We start from the raw sequence: 14,432 nt of genomic DNA, 5'->3' as shown, positions 1-14,432 counted from the left end.
AGATCTTCAGCAGTGATGCTCCTCCCTTCATTTAAAAGGATGGCAGGGTGCTTTTCCCAGAGCCCAGGTCACTACAAAACCTCCCACCAGCTGAAGTTTGCTGACAACAACCAGAAGCAGAAAGAAAACCTGTTCTGATGAGCAAGCAGGGGCAACTTGTGCATGCACAGATACAAAGGCAGTGTGCAAAGGGAGTTTGGTTATACCTCATGGCAGAGACAACCTTTTGTTGGGACCAATCCCCCCTCTCCTGCAGGAGAACATGAATTAGTCAACTTTGCCACAAACCACCTCACAACCAGCTCTGCACTGAAGAAATCTCTCACGAGGCACACCATCTGATTTCCTAAGTCAGCAGAGCCCGCACGCTGGGCTTTTGATTTCCTCTCTGCCCTACCCCCATCCCAGAACACAATAATGCTTCAAAGCCCTCTTTCAAGAAGGGAAATACCCATCATGTCTACAGGATGTCAGAGGTGAAAGGGATGTGGGTTGGCTGGAGGAGGTGGAGCAATGCGTCTCTGACTGCTGTGCACTTTACGTCATACCAGGACCCAAAGCTCACAGCAGCAACCCATGGAATCATAGAAATATTTAGGTTGGAAAAGGCCTGCACAATCACAAGCTCCAACCATTAACCTGACACCACCAAGTCCACCACTAAACCCTGTTCCTTAGCACCACATCTTCACGTCTTTTAAAGACCTCCAACACTGGCAACTCAACCACTCCCCCTGGCAGCCTATTCCAATACTTGGCAACCCTTTCAGCAAAGAAATTTTTCCTAATATCCAACCTAAGATCATGCATATCGTTGTGGGATCTGACTGTGAAGCATCTTAGCCACCTCCCACTTTAGTCCTATCTCCCAGGAGCACAGCCTTTTCTACAGGACGTGGCTCTGAGGGATAAAAGCAGAAAGTGTGAGATTACAGATCACAACAGATCCATAAAATTGTCAAGCGTAGCTCTAAATTAATCTTGCTATTTTTTTTTTTAGAAACACCATTTTTTAGTATTTCTAAGAGGCAAAACTTGAAAGTTAGAGCCTGACAATGCAAAGGAGGCGCCAACACCTATGCACCATTGATTTAGGGATCCCAGTCATGTTGGCTGGTGCTCATGGCTATAGAAGTTTCCAGGTTCTCATCATTAGGAGAAACCCTGAAAAAAACCAGCTTCCCTCTCCTTAAATATCTCCTTTAACACTCCAAATACACACAGATAACAACACTGGAAGGAACAGTGGAGCAAACAGTAGCACAGCCAGGTGTACCAGAAGCTCTAACTTCACCTGAGCTCCTGACCTGCTAGAAGGCAGGAAAAGGTGATATAACTCAGCTGGAATAAATTTCCTTTATTCCTCTTTCTCTTTGAATGCCTTGAGAGCTACGCAAAGTCTTCTGGAGCAGCACCCTCAGGTATCAGGTTGGTTGACCTCAAGGCCACCATCTTATAAATGATACAATCCAAATCTCCAAGGTCAAATCCCTGCACTGAAAGATGTCCTTGTAAAGACATCTGAATATATCTATTTATTCATTACCTTGTTCTCTCTCTCTCTCTACTTGTATCTGGGTTTGGGAAAAAAAAAAAAGAAAAAGCCAGTTCAGTAGAAAGCACAATTCTCCCTGTCCCATTAACCTGCTTTGATTTCCCCAGGCTACCAGCACACAAAAAGAAACAGAAAACCAGGTACAGATCATCCTCTGAGTGGCTGCAAGCAGGGGGATGGGGGGATGGCATTTCTTCCTGCCGAAACCCAGTCCCACCACCAGTGCTAAACATTTGTGCTTCTTGTTGGCAGGCCAGCAAGCAGATAAATGGAGCACGGCCACAAGCCAGCCTGGCTAGCCAGGCATCCTCACTAACACACCACAGAGCCAAAGGCTCATCCCACCATCACACCATGCAGCCGCCCTCCGCCTTGGCTCATCGCTAATTCAGGGTTACGTTATTCCCAGGAACCGCCGCTTGTGTTCCCGCGTGGAAAGCCAACAAGGGAACATGCTAGCCTTCCGAAAAACCATACTCTGTGAGAAGGAGGGGATTAGGAGGGAACAATGTCGGAGTGTCTTCAGTGAGCTGGAAGCAATCCCAGCTTCTAGCTGCACAATGACATGCAGGAAGGAGTTTTGAAAGCTTCTCAGTCACAGAGGACCCCTGTGTGCCAGGCTCAGAGACGTCTGGATATAAGAATGGCCTTTACAGCATAAGGATGCAAGAGAACTACCGAGCCCCCTATGCAGACCAGCCCTGGCCAAGCAGGGAATGGTGGCTCAAGCTTAGCTTTTCCTTTCTTGGCATTGGGTGCTAATTGTGTAGCCCAGATCCTTAACCTTATTTAGGTCAGGGACTTCAGCACAAAACAGTCTCAGAAACACCAGACTTGTGTGGGAAAGTCTGCTTCATGCAAGCCCAGAGCTCTTCAAATATTGGAGCTGAAGTGCAAACGTATCTTGGAAAGGGATGACAGGAGGAAATCGTGCTCCATGGGATTCACATACTGGTGCAAAATTATGTCTTGTGCAGCTTTTGGTATGATTTACATGTTTGGTAACAAGCTCCAAGGCAAACTCTTAACAAGTTCCAAGTCAAACAAGCTCTCAACAAACTACATGCAGAGCATGAAACTGGAATGTGTGGATGCTCATGATGTTCCCCATAGGTTCTCTCTGATGCCCTGGCCACCCACTGCCATGCCACACATGCCTCCAGTTTGCCACTGATCTTCTCAAGCTTGAACAGGTGCTAACATCCCAAAACCAGTGGAGAAATGGTGAAGGTGGCCATGCAGACACCCCCAGGGGGAAGGAGCTAGAATATTGAATGCTGAGCCCTCGTGACAATTTTATTGGATTCCATAGTAGACATGAAGCAACATAAAGAGGGCAGCAGTGATTTTTCTCAATGGTGTTTACAAACTGCAGGTCTACGAAGTCCATGGAGGAGAAATTATAAAGCTTTTACAATGCTGATCCCACTCCTTTTTTTAGTATTCTAATCATTGCTCCATGGAAAGCATTCCAGATTATTTGAAGAGGTGTGCCTCACACAGACTTTGTTAGCATGACTGACTGCCTCCTAAAGTTGTGCTATAAAAACAACCTATAAAAATAATCAAACCAGTAATTTAATACCTATGGGCAATAACACAGTACTAAAATATATCTTGCCATTCATTGCACCCATAAGGCAAAATGCCAGTATGGAAAACAAGACATAAAAACAGGGTGACAGGGAAACATGCAGAAGTGTTTGACTGGATGAGGCATTCAGGAGGATGAAAACCAAGGAATAATCAAACTGTCCAAAATTTAACCACCAATTCAATGGGAAAAAAAAGGTCTAGATCTGACAGCATTTCCAAGAACATCCCAATTTTGAGGAGTAGACCTGGGAGGTAGAACTTGAGCTAAGCACAGGGAGTAAAAAATGGAAGCAACAATCTCTGTGCTTTTTTTGGATAGTGGATTCATGCTGTTGTATGACCCTTGCTCTTTGATAACATGAAATTGGCCTGCAGCAGCTAAATACACAAGGAAATCCCATCTCCAGAAGAACTGAAGTTTTTAGACCATCAAAGTTACATTCCTACTGAAAAACACACTTAGGTGCGAGTAAGGGTGCACACGCACTTCGTGCTGGTCTGGCTGGAGACCCCAAAACCTATCACCAAGCACTCTAAAAACTGGGGCACAGGGAACCTTGTGTGGGCAACTCAGGCTTTCTCCTACTAATACCAGGGATTAGCCAAATCAAGTTGGCACTGATGACGAACGACACCGCCATGACAAAGCTGATATTCCTCCAGTACTTTCTATTTTTAAGAGATATTCTTAACAGCGTGCTGTGCTGAAGAGCTGCTAGACAAAGAGATTTTTCTGATATAAATTCATCAGTCTCTCCTCACAGAGCTGACATCTCCAGACACTATCTTCAGGAAGATAAGATGCATATGGAAGAGGAACTGTAAACTGTCAGTGCAGCATGCACCCGCACAGCATAATCAGATAGGAAAAAAATACTGAGCACTCACACTGACAAGTGCCTAAGGTACATACAAACTCCTTTAAAACAGCTGCTCTAGGAAGTTAAAAATAATACCATGTCCAACACATCAGGAAGCCAACAAGTAATTTTTCTGCAGAGTTTTTAGTACCTCTGAGGAACAGAAATAGAAAACATAAATACTTTTTTCCTTTAAAGCAATAGTATAGGAGCCTTGTCTAATTGCAAGAATTCCTAACACCCCCCCGACATAAAAGGTGAGGCTGTAGTTTTCAGGCAGCTTCTGCCTGAAACTTGATGTATCTTAAAAGGCACTGATTTTCAAACTGCCTGGCAAGAGGCCTCAGCAGAGAAAGATATGCTGCAGCACATCTTGGAACAAGAAGATGGCATTAGAATGATCTGGGGGAAGTATCACAGATGATCCAAGGAAACTGAAGACCTCAGCCTTGTAGGTGAGAGATGATATTCAGCCCTCATGGTGTGAAGGCAAAGGCTTGATCAAGCAGCATTTGAGATAACTGGAAGTGCTTAAGATATGATAAGATAGAGAGCCAATTGAAACCAGTAAAAAGGCTTTAGATTCAGTAGGGGTGGAAAGAGGATATGGAAGGGAGGGGGGGATCATGTTCAGGTTGCAAGAGCAAGCTTCAAAGATAAGGTCAAAGATAGAAGAAAACATATGAGGTAATTTCCTTTCAACCTATGGACAACCAATACACAGATACTTGCCTAGTTTCTTACTTTCAGTTTCTCTTTGCCAAATTTCAGAGCTCAGCTGGGCAATACAGGTCACATCATCCTTGCATACCTCTCCGCAAAAAATCTGCTACACACACAGATAAAAGAAAAGGAAAAAAAAAAATGGATGGAGAAGCAAGTCAAACCACAGCCAAGTCCAAGTGCTCTCGGTTTAAAATAGAAATGGGAAACACCACATGCTTGGAGGTGGTTTTTGCACAGCTTCCATCCAGCAGCAATATTTCCAGAACTTTTACAGCCCAGAGTCGATGTTATTCAAATATCTATCTGTATCTATATCCATAAGCTGATGACTGAAACCTTATCTCCTCCTTTAAGCCACGGCTTCCTTTTGTGCGGCGCTGCTTTGCACTAGAGAAGTGCAAAGCACAGAAGCAATTAAAACATGACATTGTGGGGTTTTCTTGGTAACCAACAGGTAATCTTCACCAAGAGAACCCTCTGGGGTGTGTCGGGAGTACCTCTGTGTTTCTGCCAGCAGTACCAGCCCCTGTGAACTCACCCAGGCCACACGCTGCTTATTGCTCAGTGCTGTGTTTTCAGGAGAGCAGCCAGCACGGAGGGCAGTGGGCAGCGCTGGCAGCCTCCATTGATTATGAAAGGGGACCGTAAACACAGCTAGAGATAATGGAAAGAGCTGTACAAAGGACTAGCAGGAAGATACAGACAGATAGATAGCCAAAAATTGCACTGTCATTGCTGCCAGAAACATAAGAACACTTGGGCTGGTCAGAATAAAGGTTACAAAGTGTAGCCAGGTACCACTGCGGCATTTTCTTGACAATAACATTTATTTTAGCTCTGAATTCACCGGCAGCTCTGGCGTTTTGTGTATGGGGGCAGAAGCTCTTGCAGACACAGTGTACTTCCTGTCCTATGTATTGTAGTGCTGGTACGTGCCTCACCACCAGCAGCCCCACACATCACAAGAGGGGAACAACTCAAAGATTTCCCTAAGGCAATCCTTATGGAAAGGGATACCATCATTGCATCTGGTGGAAGAGCAGTATCTGCCTATGTTAGCTTAAGAAGGGATTACCACTGGAAATTTCCTGCCCTAGTAGAAAAGCAGACTGTTTTAAGACAAATCATATGGGTTGTTCCCAGCTAAGACTGCCCTCCCTGACAGGGGTTCACACTACTCCATATTTCTGCCTGCTTAGGAGGAGATAAAAAAGAGGAGTAGGCTCGTCATTTAACATTCTACAGGCAGTAAGTTTGACAGCAAACCTGTAGAACTTGCCTTGCATGTATGAAAGAAAAGCTTGCCTGACAGTTCATTTTTCAACACCAAATTAAGACCTGCTTTTGACACAACACCCTGCAATTGAGTGGCACTGAAATGGAACCACACTTGGTCTTATTTGTTTAAACAGAATAAATAAAGAAACCAAATATACGGTTTCTAAGTCCACATCCAGCGCGTATCCAACGGCACACGGCTTCCAGTTTGGCAGAAAGGTGGAAAGGCTACCCTTAACTCCAGCCAAGCCTGAGCAAGAGAGGGGAGGCACTGACCGGCAATTACCTCAAGTGAGCCTGCAGCAAGCCCTGGGCAGCTGAGCGCCTCCGCACCCGCAGGGCTGTGACCGAGCGAGCGGCACGGAAGCGGAGGGGAACAACGGAGCTATAAATACCAAGGAGTCGAAGGATAAGTCTGAAGGCAAAAGCAACAGCCTCTTTATTCCGCCCGCCTCCAGGAGCAGAGGGAATGGTGGCTCTGCAGGACTGGCATGCAGCAAGCACAGGGGATTTAGGGCAGGAAGGCTGCTGCTGCCTCACGCAGCCAAAGCAGAGTTGATCAATTAGCTGTTCAGTAACCCATTAAAAACCTGCTCAGCTGTGAATGGCTTGGACAGCTGCTGTAGCTAAATTTGCACAGGAGTTCGAGGACGTTACCTGAAACACCTATAAAAACAGGGAGAAAGACAGGCACGCAGAAGGAAATCTTCTGGTTCTCCCTCTTTATCCGTAAGCCCACGGTGAGAGCTGCTCCCAGATATAGCTTTGCCCATTGGGATGTTCACCACAAAGGGCAGAAGGGCATTACTGTGCTCACCCCCAACTCCATGACAGACACAGGGACAGAGCAGACGGACAGAAAGCCTGCATAGCCACGAAGCTCCCTTCCAGACGGCCTCAGTCAGAGGGATTCCGATCCATTCTGCACAAGCAGGCTGCATTAATTCCACTGCACTCACAGTGCACATACAGTATCCACTGTGTTCTCAGCCAACCCTAGCACACACAACAATATAACCCCAGATGTATCCTTCCTTAGGAATTGTTTTTTAAATTATATTTTTATACCGAGTTGAATTTCTGGAACAATGCATGCACATGAGGCACATGCAGGGTAAACTTCTTTCTCTTACTCACTGGCCTCTAATAATTTTACCACAGGCACTGAAAATAACAGCTTGGCGCTGATGCCAGGTTCCTTCCTGCACAAACCCCCAGCAGCAGGGATGGAAAGGAGGTCAGCAGCACTGAGCCTCCCCAGCAGTGACCGAGCAGTTTAAAACACTCATGCCATTTGAAAATCCCAAATGGTCTGATCAGGACATGAATATGCTGTATATGCCAGGGGTGAGATGAAATAATTTATTGACAGAAAATATCCTTGTTTACTGTGGCTACATATTCCCTATATATTTATCTACCACTGATATGATGCCCATTCCGCTCTCAGCACCTTACAAGGCATTTTGGGATACACTGTGGAGCACCCAGGCCTGAGATGAGGGAGAGGACCAACATGAGAAAGGAAGCCTCTGGTAGGTCTCCCACTCCCCTCAGCAAAGCCTTTGTGCACTTTCACTCTCTGATAAATCAGTGGGGGTCACCAGCTATTACTCAAACAAAGCACAGTACCTCTGTAAAATAATAATGAAAAGAAAAACTGGAAGTGAAGAAGCTACTGAGTTCCTATTTTTAACCACTGTTATTATTAATGTGCCACAGTTCTTGTCTCCATCACCACACCATATAATAGTGTTGAGAAATTACTGCAGCATATTGTAATTATTTCAGTAAGGACACTGTGTTTCCATCTGTCAGCTTACACTTGCATTACAATGAAGAACAATGTGATTTAAAAATAAAGTTACATGCACACTGTAATCCATGACCTATCACCTCTTCCGTGCTTACCCAGCCAAATCTTGAAATCATGATTTGGGTGAGATTCCCAGACAAACACTAATTAGAGACTAAAGAAGCAGGGTCCTCCTAACAGTGAAGCTGTAGGAAACACACTGAAGCTCAACTCCATCAAGAAGGATGCAGCTAAATTTGAAAAAACCTGATTGTGTCCTAGATGTCCCTGTTTAACACCACTGGAGACCCATATTCAGAGTGAGCTAGACCAGCACTTGGTTGCAGAGACAGTGTTTTCCTCTAGTTAACAGCGACTGACCGAGTTTCTGCTTGCACCTTGTCAGGAACTTAGCAGCCCCTTGGTTCTTCTTTTCCAGTAAGAAATGGGAATGATCCTATAGCTCTTTTCAAAGACAAGGTTAGAAAACCACCCTTCCTGCAGCTGTACTGCAAGCTGCCAAACCACAGAAAAATCACAAAGCATTAAATACTTCTGTTTTGAGAACGAAGCCCTCTGTGTAGGAACGTAGTCTGTCTCCTACAGTCATGTGGGACAAGCTTTCTGAGAAGTCAAGCAGGATGAGCTTATAGTCTTGTGGCCTCTGCTTGTGATTCAGGAACAGGAAGTACAGTATCACTTAATAATTCACCAATTTATGACCATAAATCAGCCAACCCATTTAATCTTTGCCACATGGAATAAAGCAAACCTTGCAGGATCTGCAGGAATAAGCTGGCAGCTCTGCTTTACCAAAATACCTGCAACATGAATCCAGTGACACAAAATAACATGTGCAAAATAGTCAAACATGCATGGATTGAAAATATGTGGCCATTAAGTGCTGCCAGATGTATCAATTAGACATGTTGGGAGAAAAGAATAATATGAACCAATGCTTTCTCCACTAATCTGTTTCATTTTAGTCAAGCTTTATGGCACAAGTAACAGTGGCAGGGCATGGTTATAATTTTAAAAAGGAGAAAAATAATGTTTATTTTATATGAATAAACCAGCCTTTAAACGGTACTGTTTTTCCAGCCACATTCTCAACTTTAAAGCAGATAAAAATGACTGGTTGGATACAGCTCTTGAATGCTCAGAAAATACGCCGAAACTGCAGTTGTGCAAAGTTAAAGCAATGCCCAGATCTCCATTTAAAACAGAAAATCCCTGGAAATGCTACTCAGGGGTAATTTCAAGAGTCTGTCTGACATTCCTATGTCATGTCTGAGGAAGGAAAGCTGTGGGGGCTGTGGCAACAGAGACCAAGCAGGATCAAACAGCTCAGTGCATTCACCTCTGAGATCTCCTGCAGAGCACGTGGCTCCAGATGCCTTCTCCAAGTGTCTGGACACAGGGATGGTGTATGCCCTTCATGGTCTTGATGCAAGTCAGCTTTTGATCTGTCCTGCAAAGATCCAGGAGCAGCAAAGTATCTGGAGCAAGCAGCCCATCTCCTGCAGAAGGAGCAGGTGATGCCCTTGTAGAGGGGCTCAGTACTGCATCCACAGGAAGCAGAAGTTTGGAAATGGAATTTAATTAACGTATGGTATTATTTGATTAATTTGAAGCTGACATCACCTGTTCTCTCAGCAATAGTCCTGAAAGGGGCTGGGACCCCTATCCAAGCAGGAGCAGTACCTCAGAGGAGCCCTAACCCCCAGGGAGAGGGCAGTGCTCTTTAGCATTAAGCTTGGCAGCATTCATGTGATTTTACACAGGCAAAGGAATGGGCCAAATCCTGAACAGGACTAAATCAGTCAAGTTTCATTTTACTGGAAAACTACATAACTCAGTGTCTGACCTGCTGCTTTCCCATGCCAGATGGTATGCAGAAGGCAGTTCAAGGCTCCCATTAGTCTCCAGTAAGTAAAATATCATTGGTGGAGACCAAAAAAACAAAAGGCCAACCCACAAAACAACAGCTCTTCCATCACCCCACTTTTTTGTCCTCTGAGATATCAGAAAGTGCAAATTAATGGTGGCTTTATATGAATCATTTTTTCTACTGCTCATTAAAATCCCTTTGTGAAGTGCACATAAATGATATCATCTAACAATTCCTTTTTTCTCAAGTTTTCTCTGAAGTTGCAGGAGGCAGGATTTCCTCTCTATTACATAAGGAGAAGAGGGTGTATTTGTTCTTTTGCTGTTTAATACTTATTAGCATGGTCAGGTTACTCGAGCCAGGCCCTCTTTCCTGATCTTTTCTTGCAGGGGAATTATTCTTGGCAAGGCTCCAGCCTAACCCAATGGAGGGAAAACCAAGTAGCTTAACAAAGAAAGAGATATAAAACAGATGCACCTCAGGGCTTTGACGGACCACTGAGAGCTTCAGCAACAGCATAGAAACAACAAATACAAGCTGGTGATGAGCCTCTGAAGTACAACCATCGCTACTATCATGATAAACTGCTATGATGTCTGTCCTATGGGGGTCCAATCTTTTTCCATCATCTTGGGAATGGGAAACACAATACAATCCTGGAGGCAAGGTACCACACCTTACCCCTTCCCAAGTAAATTAGCAAACTCCAGTTTACTGGAGAACCGCCCCTTATAAAACCCCACCTCTCAGCCCAGACTAAGAGACTGGAGTGGAAAGTAAAAGCCCCACCCTGTCATTTTATGTAGGGGAACAATGGGAAAAGTGGCTCTACTGCCTCCAGCACCTAGTGCGAGACCAGAAAGATTAAGTTTTCCTCATGTCTTAATAGGAAAAGACTGCTTCAGAGGTTGGCTCAGAAACTTCTCTTTTTATTAGGTGACAAGAGGGTGTGCTAAAGGTCTCCTGGGGTGGGTAAGGCTAAGAAGAAGAACTTTCAAGTATGGTGGCATAGCAAGAGTTACCCAGGATTTGCCTGTCCACCCTCTGCCTCCCAGAAAGCAATTTTGGGCTGAGGTCTACCTACTGTTCCCCCAGCTGGAACACTGACTTAGGTCTCAGACATAGAAACTGAGATTAATTTTCTGCCTTTGAGACACCTCTGTGCTTCTGTCTAAACAAACTGAAAACAGCTAACCAGTTAGAAACCTTGGGGAAAAAGGACTGACAGATTCCTAAGGCTTGCTGTCCATGCCAAGAAAAAAACCAACACCAGTGCCAAGTACAAACTTTATACTGGTATTTGTATTTGTTACTCTACAGGTATGAAAGTAATAACTTTTTTTATAGTGAAAAGAGTCAATCACTGGAACAACCTTCTAGGGATGCAGAAGAACCACGCTGCTAGAGGTTTTTCAAACCTCCTTTAGATAGAGTACAAGTTCTGGCCTTCAAACCCTCTATCAATTTTCATTCAGTCAACTGCAAAGTGTGCTGACAAGAAAAAAAAAATAGTTAAGAGGTCTTCACCAAGTTGCTTCTCAGTAGCATCATGAAAACCAGTTGGAACACCTCCACTGAAAACCATGCTGGGGAAGGTGCACAACTGACCCCTTGGCTACTTGAAGACTCTGAAGCACACAGTCAGACTGGAGTTTGCACCTTTACGGTGCTGGTCGGTCCTGCACATGCCTGCCCCACACTTCTTCATGGCAGCAGCCAGCTGGCACCCCAGCACCTGACAGCCAGAGAAAGCAGTCACAGGGTGTCACAGGAGCCACGAGCTCAGTTTATGGCAAGGAGGGACAGGCCTGAGGCAGCTTTGGATAAGGAGTGGCAAAAGTACCCTTCCCTACGGACCTGGGGTATGGGACAGTTCTGGGGTACTTCCACCATCCTTGTCCAGGGGAAACATCCTCTAGGGTTGGAAACATGGGGCTACTTATTTTCCACAAAAACCCTTGTTGCCTTTGACCTGAACTTACCCTTCTGATCATGCTGCCCTTATCCTACATTTTTCTTTACTTTTTTGGTGAGAAGAAGCAGTTGGTCCCCTCATTCCCCCTGAGAATGGGGAGGACGTGAGGGTCAGATAGAGGGGATGACCTGCATCCCCAGAGATAGCTCTGACTCTCTGTCAATAAGTCCCAGATTTTCTGAACAACACCTGCAAGAAACACCACGGGTTTGAGCAAATTCACCCCAGACTTGATACTTCAATCCAATTATGTGTCATGCCTCCTCGTTCATCGAGTTAAGCTCTTCTAAAATTACCCTGTAGTCCTCTGAATGAAAACACCTCGCTCCTTCACTTCAAACACTGTGATAAACATAGATCCTTGTAATATGAGAAAAGAGGGTGAGGACCTTGCTGTATTTCATTATTTTTGCACTACAGCAATGAATTTCAAAATAGCTTAGGAGTAGTAGTCATGCTTACTGATTTAGTGTACATTCCCTTCACTGCTCTTCAGAAATTTAGCACTTCTGGGAACAAGCGTGAAGACCTTGAATTAGTTGGGGTTTTTTTCCTCTCCTCCCTTCAGCAGGTTACAAAATGACATTTTCTTACTTTTTGTTTCATTTGAATTAAAGTCTGGCCCTCTTTCCTTCCTGCACAACTATTCCCTCAATGCAAAGGGCTGGAAGACAGGAGGAGCTTAGCCTTCTAGCCTCACCTGGAAAGAAGCAGTACTTTTCCCTGTTGTTAACACCTGAAAGAATAAGCCCAAGGGGTTTTAAAGCTACTTGCTGTGACCAGCTCATTAAAAAACAAACAAACAAAAAAAACCACTTCAACCAACCAACCAAAAATTTTTTTTAAATCAAACCCCAAGGCAAAGCCCAACGCAAGCCTTTTAACTGGCATAAAAGTCCCCAATATGTAAAATTCTCTGCTTCCCTTTACACAGTTTTACTAATCTTGACTTGCTGTGCTGCATTTCTGGAGTTAAGAAACCAGGTGAGGCAGCTCCTGGTACTGCAACAAGACTGTACTCCAGCTCCTGAGAGCACCCTGGACTACCCCAGACCACCACTGACTATAAGGGACCAGCAGGAAGGAACTCTCTTATTTATGCACATAAGGGCAGCAGCAAGCAGATGCCCATTAGCACAGCTCACGAGAGCACCTACTGCCACCCAAACAGCCTTCAGATCCACCTCCAGCTTGGGTCATAGCTGGGGACTTGAGCAACACATGTGGGACACCCACAGAGCACCTTGAAAACACACCCATGGATTTTGTGAGGCTGAAGTGCTGGTGAGCCCTGTGCAGTGATATAATCTTGCTTGGAGAAGCAAGAAGTGAATTTCTCCAGCTGACTATCTACTGAAGTTGATTTAGCTGGGCAAAGATTAGTTTGCAAGGCATTCTGTCCATTCCCAGAGCTGGGAGGGAGACCGTGGAGCTCAAAAGCAGAATGAAGGCATTTTCTGCCCTCAGCTGAGGCTGTTTTACAGGTGCAGAGCTCCACTGACCCCAGCAATACTCACACAAGCAAGAGGAAATTCTTCCCTGAGTTACTGAGTATGGCTTTCCCCAACATGTATTTTTTTTTCCTGCACAGCATTGCTGTTTTCTGTTCCCACGTTTATTTTCCCAGGAAAGCTTTGCAGGCTTGTCTGTGGATACACATCACTCTCATTTCTTTCCAGCTTCTCACGTTATCACAAATTGGATCAAATACAGAAAACCATTGCATCGTACTCACCCTGTGTGATTGATGACACAGATATGTGCAATAAAACAGAATGAAAACAAGTACTTCTGTCAGGCTCCTTTGAAACTTCAAAGTAGCCAGGAGACATTTCACAGCACCCAGCACAACTAAGTGCCTGTTGGCTAAGCTGGACAGAAACTAAGCACCATGCAGTCTAAGGGCAAAAATAAAACAAACTTCTAGGGCTACACTCTGCATACACAGTGGCCAGCTTGGACTAAGGCAGCTTTGTTTTATAAGCCACTACATCTCCCTGCTTTTTTGTAATAGGTGGGCCATCTTGTTTGGAGCTTTTTTCCCCCCAAAATGCTGAAGCTGCAGAACCGACAGCTAACACTTCACTGGATGAAGGCCTTAAAAAACCTTTATATATGTATGTAAAAAATAGAAATAAATCACCAAAGTCACTTTTCTTCCAAAACTGTGTTATTAAAATTATTCTGAGACTAGTGATAATCTGAGTTTCTTTCCCCATAAGCTCCACTCTAGCCAACCAGCTGCTGCTTAAAAAAAAAAAAAAAAAAAAAAAAAAAAAAAAAAAAAAAAAGCCAGAGGGAGGGAGAGGAGACAAAGGGGGAAGCACAGGATACCTGAACTAGTGAAGCAGAATACTGATAATGTTAGGCTGAAGCCATCAGCATAACATCTCAATAACCCTCAATATCATCTTCATTTTGGGTATCAAACAGTGGTGGCTGTGAGATGAGATGACAGATGTTTCCTATGTGGGAGCATCAGGCTCCCCAGCAGTGCACAGCAGAGGTAACCCTGGCCACAAATACTGTACTGCAGCACAGGATCTCATATCACTGTCACCATCCTGCTCATATGCCTGACCTCTGCAACCACACCGACAAGAGCTGTTATTCAGCGTATTATTGGAAAAGGACAGAGATAACAGTTCATCGGTGCTTCCCCTCCCCACAACATCCCTTTCACAGAAGCCAAAGAGTCCCCTGCCCCTACTTATTTCCTGCTGGAAGTCTGAATGGCAGACAGAGAAAAAAGTTAC

The 14,432-nt window shown here is 44.6% G+C and overlaps 1 protein-coding gene across 1 annotated transcript in view; it reads right to left on the bottom strand.

Annotated features, from left to right (window-relative positions):
• The window catches only part of EEPD1 (endonuclease/exonuclease/phosphatase family domain containing 1), a 63,482-nt gene that overhangs the window by 47,097 nt on the left and 1,953 nt on the right, over positions 1 to 14,432 (bottom strand). The gene's annotated exons all lie outside the window — the stretch shown is intronic.

This window comes from Parus major, chromosome 2, assembly GCF_001522545.3.
Source record: "Parus major isolate Abel chromosome 2, Parus_major1.1, whole genome shotgun sequence".
Taxonomy (NCBI): Eukaryota; Metazoa; Chordata; class Aves; order Passeriformes; family Paridae; genus Parus; species Parus major.
Note: the sequence above shows the minus strand (reverse complement) of the source record. Positions and strands in the feature narration are given on the sequence as shown.